General features: G+C 41.5%; 1 pseudogene; it reads right to left on the bottom strand.

Moving 5' to 3' along the window:
* Window positions 1-7,925, bottom strand: part of LOC106327362 — a 22,911-nt pseudogene extending 14,986 nt beyond the window's left edge.
* Window positions 7,926-8,443: the final 518 nt, after the last annotated feature.

Below are 8,443 nucleotides of genomic sequence, written 5' to 3'. Positions count from 1 at the left end.
GGAGGGTGTTCATCAACGACTCCACGGCTATATGATCTGGTACGTCGACTTTCGAGACAATGGATTTGAACTTCTCCACAAAATCTCTCAAGCTCTGTCCGTTCACGTGGTTGAGATTCCAAAGATCCGTGGCGGTGGCTTCTTGCCGTCGAGAGGTCGTGAAAACTATCAACGGAGTTCTCCTGAAGACCGGTGAACCAGTTAAGAGCGATACCTTCCAGGGTTTTGACGAAAAGTTGACAAAAGCCGGCGTCTTTTTCCTCATCAGAGAGGTTCGCGCGTCGCATCGCGATATTGAAGGATGTGACGTGAGCAGAAGGGTCGGATACACCGTTGAAAGTTGGAAGACGGAGCTTTTCCATCTTTCGGAGGCGGACCGTCGTTATCTTTTCGGTGAACGGTGTCTGGAGAGATTCTGCTAGGACTCGCTCGATCTGAGGGGCGGACGTAGTGACATGATGGATCTTGGAGTTAATATCCAGCACCGACTGTTTCAGCGCGGCGAGCTCGTTTATCGTCTGCGCATCAAGGCTGACCGGGGTTTGGGCCACGTCATCATCGGCGAGATCTTGGTTGGCAGTCTGCGTTGGTGCTGCACCAGTCTCTTTCTGTGTTAAACAGATGTCTTTGGTACTGTGCCGTCGGAGCTTCTACGTTCGCAGCGAGGGGGGCTAAGATCTTTGCAAGTGCTGCGATTTGGTCTTTCGCCGCTTTCTGGGCTGCGTCTTGCTGCGCAAGGCGCGCCATGATAGTTTCTATTGAAGCGGGTTGAAGTGGTGTCGGAGTCACGGGGAAGGATGCCGGCGTTACTTCGGTGGCTTCACGATCTTCTCCAGAGGAAGAGCCGTCGTTACTCGTCGCCATCTTGTCGACGTTGCTTTGCTGAAGGCCCCACGGTAGGCGCCAACTGTTTGATCGGGAAACGGTATGGAACGAGAGAACGTTCGGTTTTAGAGGTGGGTTTAAGCAAAGACGTCTTATTAATGGTCGGAAGAGCGTTTCGTCGGTTACAAGGAAAGAAAATGCGTGAAAGGAAAGGTACCGGAGCCTCGAAGGCTTTGCCGGAAAGATACAACAAGGCGAGATAACAAAGGTAAAACCCTAATCTAGCCGCCCAGTGAGTATCAGTGATTTCAGATCCTTTTCTCGTTGCATCTCCTTCCCTTTATATAGTTGACCTCGTGCTCTCCCGTGACCTAGTTTGCATCGTCTTCGTGGGCTTCTAACTCGTTGGGCCGAGAAGCCCATACTATCTCGAGTGGCCGTTAAGTCGGAGACGCTTAGACGCGCGTTTTGAGCCATCATGCCGATCCACCGTTTCGTCCTGAGTGGGCTGGGCCGTCTGTTCTTCAGGCCTTGAGGGATGTCGAATTCACCCTCTACATTTACGCCCGAAACGGCCAGTAATTTTCTGAAAGAAATTCAGTTCAGGGGAAGAGATGTAGTCAATGGAAACAGTTCTCGAAGCTGATATCAGAAAACTACCCATGCTCAGATTATGTTTAATATAAAACGCTTCGTGCTGAACTTTTAACCAAAAACTTTCTGGTTTTGTCTGTGTCGTTACATCCTGAACAGTTAAAATCGCATATATTCGGTCGAATTTTCCTGATCAGGAAAATATTCCTTGGATCACTGCAAACATGCGAAAACAGAAACGACATTCGTGAGTAGTAACAAGATAAATACAAATTATGTTTTTACAGAAAGGTAGTTGAGTCATAAATACTTACAAGAAACATTCTTGAGATCTCTCAAGGAGAAATCAATGGTGAACCAACTCAGAGTAGTGACTCCATTAACCGGGTAAGATTTTTGGCGATTTGGGAAAACATCTCCAATATTTGAAGCATTGTTCAATTTTAAATCAGGGAAGCAAATCCCATGTCCATCTTTGGTTAGCTGAACATCACACCATATAACAGCACCGGCTACACTTGTCTGCATTGCGAAGTTGTAAGCATCAATACTTGAATCTGGAAACAATCCAGAAAACCCACCACGAGCAATCACAAGAGGAGCATCACCTGGTAAGAAATATAAAAGTAGTCACAAGTTTTTCTTTATAAAAGAGACTATCCATGATTATCCCTATTGGCATGAAGAAGTAAAGAGATATGATGAAAGAAGAAAAACAGTCTTCACTGCACTCGGCTGCAGTAGGCTGCATTTGGCTGCACGTCACTACACTTTACTGCACTTCACTGCACTTGAGTGTTACACACAGATTTGAATTCAAATCTGATATAGCTGTTGGGGATTGATACAAGCTTTTGTCCATTGTGTACTTCAGTCACTCTCTCTACCTTGCTTGTCTATATATGTGTTTGTATGCAGAAACTAAAGATTTAAGGAAATAGTTCTCATTCTTTTCTCTTTACTCTGGCTAATCTCTCTCTACTTTTCTGGATCTAGCTCCCTCTGTTTCTCACTATTCTTGAGTGTTCTTCACTTATTTCACATTTTTTCTTACATGGTATCAGAGCTCTTAAGCTCCTGATTACCCAATTCTTCCGCAAATACACTCTGATTCACTGTTTTTTTACTTAATCTGTTCCATTGCTTCAAAATCCTTTGCCAGTTCTTTTATCCAGTGGGTAATAGATTAGGGTTTTGAATTTTTCTCTGATTCTTGAGATTGCTTACTCTGTTCTGTCTACTCTACTTCTTTTCCAGAGAGTATATCATGTTCTACTTAATATCTCCAATCCAGCCTAGAAAATTCAAAATCTATTTCTGGCGCAAAGTGAAGATGGAGCAGAACAGGCCATTGATGATTCCAGTTACTCTCAAGGGTCCTAACTACATTACTTGGTCGAGATTAACCAAGACAGCTTTGGGTGGAAGAGGTTTATAGGAGCACATCACTTCAAGTGAGACACCAAAGCAAATCACTCAAGGGGAAGATGACAAGGAGGTTGTAGTGACAGATAAAAGCAAATGGAGTCAGAAGGATCTCATGGTGCTGTCTGTCTTGCAAAGCTCACTTGATACTCCTATCATGGATTCTTACTTACATTGTGAGACAGCAAAACAATTATGGAACACCTTGAAACCTCACCAGAATCTTTGAAGTAAAGAGAGCTATCAACAACTTGCAGCAAGAGGAGATGGACTTCACTAAGCACCTTGGAAAGTATAGCCAGCTGTGGTCTGAACTTGAGATGCTGAGGCCAAGCACCACTGATCCTAGCATAATAGAAGAAAGGCGTGAGCAAGATAAGGTCATTGGACTGCTTCTCACACTCCCTCCAAGCTTCCATGATCTGCTCAAACACATATTGAGAGCTAAGGAGCTTCCAAGCTTTGATGATGTGTGTGCTCAACTCCAAAAGGAGTTAGGATCTGATGGTTTGTTTGGGGGGAAAGGGGGAGCTATCTATGGCAAGTAAAGCTGAGAAAGTGGACAGTGTTGCAGCCAACAAAGCCTACTTCAAACCAAGAGGAGGAGAAGACAAGTATGTAACTTGTGAGCATTGTAAGAAGCAAAGCCACTCTAAAACCAATTGCTGGATCCTTCACCCTCACTTCAGACCAGCCTCAGGCAACAGATACAATCAGGCTAGAGCACATGAGGTAAGAGTTCAAGAGACCACAACACCAAGCTCCATACGCATAGGAGAAGATGGAAGAGCTATGATCTCGACCACCCACACTGGTGGATCCACATCCTCCATGTCTCAGCCATCTCCTGATGATGCCTTCATTCGCAAGTCAGACATTGAAGCCCTTATCAAGGCTATCAATGCAAACTCCGGTAACATCAGTGTTAATGCTTTAAATTCTATTCACAGTGCTTCACATATTACTAGACCTTTATCATTGATTCATGAGCTTCTCATCATATGATTAGGGATGCTAGACTGATTAGTAATGTTAAACCTTCTCTAGGGAGTGTAGTGATTGCTAATGGTGATAGAATTCCAATTGAAGGAGTAGGAATCTTAAAACTGTTTGATAAGGAGTCTCAAGCTCTTTATATGCCTACTTTCACATCCAATTTATTATCTGTTAAGAGAACAACTAATGACCTAAGTTGCAATGTTATTTTCAGTCCTAATGATGTGTGCTTTCAGGATAATAAGACCAGTAAGATGCTGGGAAAGGGTGTGAGCAAGGGAGAGCTTTACTTGCTTGAAGACACAATGCTTTTAAATTTATCTTATGCTTTCAATTATGCTTTTGTTTTAGCTAGTAATGTTTTATGGCATGCTAGATTAGGTCACCCTCATTCTCATGCCTTAGGATTGATGTTACCTAATCTATTTTTAGAGAATGAAAGTTGTGAGGCTTGTATTCTTGGTAAACATCAGAGATTTGTTTTCCCTAATCCTAAGAAAATTTATGAAAATTGCTTTGATCTTGTGCACTCAGATGTTTGGACAGCATCTTGCGTGTCTAGGGAGAATCATAAATATTTTGTTACATTCATACACGAAAAATCAAAATATACATGGCTCACCCTGATTCAAACTAAAGATAAAGTTCTAGAAGCTTTTATTAACTTCCAAAACTATGTATCTAACCATTTCAATTCCAAGATAAAAAATTTTAGGTATGATAATGCTGGGGAATACACATGCACTGCTTTCAAACATCACTTAGCAAAACATGGCATAATTCATCAAACAAGCTGCCCATACACACCACAACAGAATGAAGTTGCTGAAAGGAAGAATCACCATCTTATGGAGATTGCAAAGAGCATGATGTTCCATACCAATGTTCCAAAGAGGTTTTGGGGAGATGTTGTGGTTTAAGCATGTTATCTGAGCAACATGATCCCCACCAAAGTCCTCCAAGATGTCTCTCCTTTTCAGGTATTAAACAAAGTTAAACCTCCAATTGATCACTTGCGTGTGTTTGGGTGTGTGTGCGATGTCTTGATACCAGGAGAACAAAGAAACAACCTTGAAGCCAAGATTGTCAAGGGCATGTTCATAGGGTATACTCATGCGCATAAGGGGTACAAGTGCTACATACCTGAATCAAGAAGAGTTATGGTCTCAAGGGATATTAAGTTTGTGGAATCAAAAGGGTACTATGTTGAGAAGAATTGGGAAAGCGTCCAGGATCTCTCACAAGGACCTTCAGATAGGGCAAACAACTTGAGAATCATTCTGGAAAGCCTAGGCATCAGCCAGCCTCAAACCAGTGGGGTACCAAACACTTCACATATACCTCAAGTTGTGGATGAAGCTGCACCAATTGAAGAAACAGTCCATCATGGTCATGAGGGGGGCAATCAACCTGAATCACAAGAGCAAAGACAAGAAGATTCAGCAGCAGCTCATGATGAAGATGAAATGCATGAAGAAGGTTCTACTCAATCAAGTGAAGATCAAGAACCAGAAGAAGAAAGGGAGCAAGAGCAGCATATTCAAGTCTTGAGAAGGAGTACAAGAGTTAAGAAACCATCCAAGTGGGTCGACACCAGAGTGTATTTCAACAACAATGCAGTGGCTCATCCTATCCAAGCAACCTGTTCTTTTGCAAGTTATCCTCAAGAGCATGTAGTCTTCATCAGCAATCTGGATCAAGAGTATGTTCCCAAGACTTATGAAGAAGCCATGGAGCATGAAGAGTGGAGAGAGTCAGTTGGGGATGAAGTTGGTGCCATGATCAAGAATGATACTTGGTATGAAACTGAGCTTCCCAAAGGAAAGAAAGCTGTTACAAGCCGCCTGCTCTTCACCATCAAGTATCTTGCCAATGGAAAACCATAAAGGAGGAAGACAAGGCTGGCTGCAAGAGGATACACTCAAGTCTACGGAGAAGACTATCTGAATACATTTGCACCAGTAGCTAAACTCCACACTATAAGAATTCTACTCTCCTTGGTAGTGAACCTGGAATGAGATTTATGGCAGATGGATGTCAAGAATGCTTTTCTTCAAAGAGATCTAGAAGATGAGGTTTACATGAGGCCACCTCCGGGTATGGAAGATATGGTCAAGCCAGGGAATATCCTAAGATTGAAGAAAGCAATCTATGGATTAAGACAATCACCAAGGGATTGATATCACAAGCTGAGTACAACGCTCAATGGAAGAGGGTTTGTAAAATCAAAAACTGATCATACTCTCTTCACTCTCACAAGCAAGCAAGGAATCATGGTGATACTGATCTATGTAGATGATATCATCGTCACATGAAGTGACAAAGAATGTATCATCTCAACTAAAGTTTTTCTTAAGTCTACATTTGATATTAAAGATTTGGGTGAGTTAAAATACTTTCTAGGGATAGAAATATGCCGCTCTAAAGAGGGGCTTTTCTTATCTCAAAAAAAGTACACACTTGATCTTTTAAATGAGGCAGGAAAGCTTGGAGCAAGAGTAGCTAAAACACCACTTGAAGAAGGTTACAAAGTCTTGCGGGGGAGTTTGAGGATAAACCATTTGGAGACTACAAGTTCTATAGGAGGATGGTTGGGAAGCTGATCTATCTCACCATTACAAGACCAGACATCTGCTTTGTTGTAAACCAAGTCAGCCAGCATATGCAAGCACCTAAAGTTCATCATTGGGATATGGTGGAAAGGATCATGAGATACCTAAGGGAGGCTCCAGGTCAAGGTGTTTGGATGAGATGCAACAAAAGCACATAAATTGTGGGATATTGTGATGCAGATTGGACTGGTGATAGAGTAGACAGGAGGTCTACAATAGGCTATTGCACCTTCATTGGAGGAAACTTAGTTACTTGGAAGAGCAAGAAGCAAAAGGTGGTATCATGTTCATGTGTTGAGGCAGAGTATAGGACAATGAGGAAGCTTACTAGTGAACTCATTTGGATCAAGAACCTGCTAAGAGACTTGGGTATAGAGACGACATCACCGATCATAATGCATTGTGATAATGAGGCGGCTATTCATATAGCATCGAACTCAGTGTTTCATGAGAGGACAAAGCACATTGAGGTGGATTGTCACAAAGTGAGACAAGTTGTAGAGCAACAGATCATATGACCTTGCTACACAAGAAGTGAAGATCAACTCGCTGACATCTTCACCAAATGAGGAAACACCAAAGTCTGTGAGTTCATCCATACAAGGTTGGGACTCATGGATATGTATAGATCATGATCCTCTCAGTTATGAAGCATCTATTCTTTTTCCTTAGTGTGTTTTTGTTCCACTGGGTTTTGCATACTAAAGTCTTAATGAGGAATGTCTTCATGGTGTTCCAAGCTTAACCATATCTTATGGCTAAGCTTGAGGGGGAATATTGACTTGAAGAAGTAAAGAGATATGATGAAAGAAAAAAACAGTCTTCACTGCACTAGGATGCAGTAGGCTGCATTTGGCTGCACTTCACTACACTTTGCTGCACTTCACTGCACTTAAGTGTTACACACAGATTTGAATTCAAATATGATATAGCTGTTGGGGATTGATACAAGCTTTTGTCCATTGTGTACTTCAGTCATTCTCTCTCCCTTGTTTGTCTATATATGTGTTTTTATGCAGAAACTAAAGATTTAAGGAAATAGTTCTCCTTCTTTTCTCTTTACTCTGGCTAAGCTCTCGCTCTACTTTTCTGGATCTAACTCCCTCTGTTTCTCACTATTCTTGAGTGTTCTTCACTTATTCACATCTTTTCTTACAATCCCAACCTCTTCTACTGCATATATGCTCTACTTTCTCTAGGATTTCTCCTATTTTTCTTGGAGATTCATGCGTAAAGAAACTAACAAAGAGATAGAAAGTGACAGAAGTCTAACCACTGAGTGTCTGCCATGGACTTCTTGATCTTTTAGCATCAATTTGAGCCGCAAACACCTGAATCAGAACAACACTACAGAGTAGAACTGTCGAAGCTCGCATTGTTGGATTTCCACTCCGGGAAGTCACTGGTAACTTCTTTGTTCTCACAAGCCACAGATAGAACAATGTTGCCTAAGCATTGGTCCAAATACAGAGAATCAAGATTTTTTTTCTAATAAAATGGCTTCTTAGTTGACTCTGGAAGTCGTCTCCTCCTTCAATATTTTAATTAACATAATTTTTTTCTTTTTAATATGAATAAGAAAGTAGAGAAACCAAAACAAATGAATCGTATTGGGCACTTACCCGATCAGCAGCTATAAAATAACCTCTGCCCTTCGTTTTAGTTACCATTTTCCAAACCTTTGTTGATATTACTTAAAAGCCAGTTCTTTTGGGAAATTTTTAGGGTTATATGAGGGGGACTTGTTGGCAAACCTATACCATACTATCTCCAAAATCTTTTGTTTTTATCCGTTTAACTTATCCACCATGGGGAATCTAGAAGACTAGAAAACTCAGCAATTTGATTAGATTTTTAACCAGCAATGTCAAGGACTTAAGTTAAAACTCCTATTCAATAAGTATTTACAGTTAGAGAGAATCTTAAGCCTCTTCATCCACCGGATATTCGAAAACGGGAAGGTATCATAATGGAGCGAGCATATGGTCTTA

Source organism: Brassica oleracea, chromosome C2 (genome assembly GCF_000695525.1).
Source record: "Brassica oleracea var. oleracea cultivar TO1000 chromosome C2, BOL, whole genome shotgun sequence".
Taxonomy (NCBI): Eukaryota; Viridiplantae; Streptophyta; class Magnoliopsida; order Brassicales; family Brassicaceae; genus Brassica; species Brassica oleracea.
This window is presented reverse-complemented; position numbering and strand designations above follow the sequence as displayed.